The sequence below is a fragment of the Musca domestica genome, unplaced genomic scaffold, assembly GCF_030504385.1.
Source record: "Musca domestica strain aabys unplaced genomic scaffold, Musca_domestica.polishedcontigs.V.1.1 4, whole genome shotgun sequence".
NCBI classification, from domain to species: domain Eukaryota; kingdom Metazoa; phylum Arthropoda; class Insecta; order Diptera; family Muscidae; genus Musca; species Musca domestica.
This window is the reverse complement of record NW_026712328.1, coordinates 22,829,172-22,832,181: the sequence shown is the minus strand read 5'-3', so window position 1 is coordinate 22,832,181 and position 3,010 is coordinate 22,829,172. Positions and strand designations below refer to the sequence as shown.

The 3,010-nt window shown below is 40.3% G+C and overlaps 1 long non-coding RNA gene across 1 annotated transcript; it reads right to left on the bottom strand.

Moving 5' to 3' along the window:
- Positions 1-262: 262 nt before the first annotated feature.
- Positions 263-683, bottom strand: LOC131804261 (uncharacterized). Its single transcript, XR_009343026.1, has 2 exons — positions 521-683; positions 263-464 (listed from the first exon to the last, which is right to left on the bottom strand). It is a non-coding gene; the product is annotated as an uncharacterized LOC131804261 (long non-coding RNA).
- Between the last annotated feature and the right edge of the window lie 2,327 nt (positions 684-3,010).

The following is a 3,010-nucleotide window of genomic DNA, read 5'->3' as shown; positions in this document are numbered from 1 at the left end:
AGAGAGCGAAAAAAAACTGGACAGACGTGTGTCCGTGTGTTGCGAGTGGTAGAAGTGGTTAAAATTGAAATTGAAACCAAAGTGGCATCATTTGAAATTCAATACAAATAGAATTTTCAACTGATGTGTGAACGAGCTCCAGTTGTGCTGGTAGTCAGTGAGTCGTTGGTGACGTTGCCGATGATGATGGCGGGGCATTGCTTTGGCGTGTCATGGTTTGTGTTGTTGTTGTTGTTGTTGTTTTCTCCACTTCAATTGTAAATTGTTAAACGATAATAAAATTTATTTGTAACTGGACAAGAAGACAATGAAAAGCACTCACTCACTGAATTTGTTTTGATCCACGGCCATTCAATCGGAAATTAGAAAGAGATTCGGTTGGCTGGCTGGCTGGCCCTGGCCGTCTGTGTGCGGTAAAAGTTTTCAATTTTCTCGCCATTCATGCAAAACCAAAAACCAAGCACCTGGTTTCAATGTTCGAATTTAGATTGCCTTTTTCTGCGTTGCTGCCATCAGTTACCATTCTTTGTATCTGCCGCCGGCTGGCGTGTGTTGATTCCCTTTTTCTTCTTTTTCTCGATTTTGGGCCACAATTAAAAATGGGCTTAGATTTATTGTTTCGTGTTTTAGTTCAATTTATAAAATCACATTTTTTTGTTTTTTTGAAAATTGAATAAATTTTTATTTTCTTTCTTTTTGACTTGATTTGGCACGACTTCTATGTTTTTTGTGTGTGTTTGTGTGTGTGCCTGGGTGTATTTTTGTTTTGAACCCCCATCATTAGCCAGTTTTTTAATTTAATTTTTTTTTTTTCTATTTTTATTGTTATTGGCCTAATTGGTTACGGTGTGAATGTTGGAGATAATTCGTTTGGGTGGTGATTTACGTGATTTGTAAAAGAAATATCGACATCTGCCAATTGATTTTTGATTGCTATCGGAATTGTTAACGTTCGCCTTTTTAAAGTTGTAGACGAAGGGATATTAGTGTGGAGCAAATGCGACTAATACATTTGAAGTTTCCCTAACAAGAATGGGGGATTTTTTAACTTTTTTTTAAATAAACAAATATGATATAAATATTGCGACGTGCCAGGTTTGGACTATACCTGTGTGTTGTTTTATGTGAGCACCTACCTTGAGGTCTATCTCACATTGGTCTTAGCACCGGGTGAATGCAATGCGTCCACTAACACCCCCTTAAAAGTGAGTACCAATTCGCTCGCACGTTATTTGGATGCGGTGGTTTGGACCACAGCAACGGAGTGCACAACACAAAAAATAAACAGGACTACCCTTACGGATAGCCTACACAACATCCACAAAGGAACACCAGCAATCATCCCAAAGGTCCAAGGACCAAACTGGCCCAACAACCCGCGCTCCACCGTCCACTATGTGCGGGAACCCTCCACTAAATCTTGTCCTTCTATTAAATACTTCACGCGCAAAATTACTTAAACATCTAAAGGTCCGATCGTCTTCAAGGACCCACTGAAATCCATCCATACGTAATACCCATATTGGCTTAACATCTAATGTCATTATAGTACTGGCATTCCGTCAGTACATGCACCTAGTCCTCAGTCATCCCGCAACTACATAAATCCGTCTGGGCAAGACCTCTCCTATGCAGAAATGCATTGAGAGAGCCGTGCCCCGTCAGCAAGAAACCAGTACTTAAGCCGAAGCGAAAGTCTGGCTGGCCCAGTACGAACGTTGCGTCACGAATAAATTCGAATGTCGCCCTTCCCTTGTCACTGTTCCTCCACCTTGTCCTCCACTAGCACCTGCAGTGCATCAGTCCTACACACAGGCTAACACGCTAGCATGACGACCCGCTGACACGCAAAAACGTTTGTATGTGTGAAATTTGAAGTGAGTTGCTTATTTCGATTTCTTTGAGCGTTTTGTTTTTTAAAATCTTGAACCCTATGTGGGTGAGGTAGCAAAAAAGATCCGATCTCTACCATTCTTATAACAGATCTCGTGTTGATGGAAATATTGATATGTACCAAGTCTGAATGGAATCGAATGTTAATTTCGCGTTTTATGAGCATCATGGAGATTCAAAATTTTCACCCTTTGTGGGGGAGGTACCAGAAGGAGTGGACCGATATATTCCATCATAACAGCAAATCTTGTGATGGTAGACATAATGCGATGTGTCAAATATGAAGAGAACGGGATGCTCATTTCCAATTTTATGACCGGTTATTCAAAAACGTTATCCTTTGTGGGAGAGGTACCAGAACAAATGATCCGATCTCTGCCATCTTTATAACAGATCTGGTGTTGATAGAAAATTGAGATGTGCCACGACTTCATTGATCTTAAAAATGTTGATCCTCTGTGGAGGAGGTACCAGAATGAGTGGGCCGACATATTCCATCTTCGAACCAGACCATGGGTTAATAAAAATGATGTGATGGATGTAATTTAAAGACAATCGGACTCTTACATCACATTTTATAAGAATTCTTATTATTCAAAAGTTAGACCCTTTGTGGGGGATGTATTTGGAGTGCACCGATATTGTCCATTTTAGCACCTGATCTAACACTGATGTAAATATTATGATTTGCAAAGTTAGAGCGAAATCGGATTATCCTTTCTTTTTCTGTGCAGTAAAATACTTTTTTTTGGAAAATTTAAACTTTTGTGGGGGAGGTGCCAGTAGGAGTGGATATTGCCCATCTCCGGATTCGATGTAAGTTTGATAAAAATATTACGTTGTACCATGTTTGGATCAAATCGGATACTCCCTTCGAGGGTTATCGTGCGCACCAGCCAGAAGACATACAGACGGACAGATGGACGGCGGACCGCGTCTAAAACCGTTATTTCGATGAGGCACGATTTGGCCACATCAAATGATATATACCCCCTGTATCCATATGGCTGAGGGTATAAAAAATAGTCGTTTCTCCGAAACTATTATCGATATAAAATGAATTACTTTCCTACATGGTCGACAGGATTGCCGTCTTTGAGAGTCTGTACAAATTATA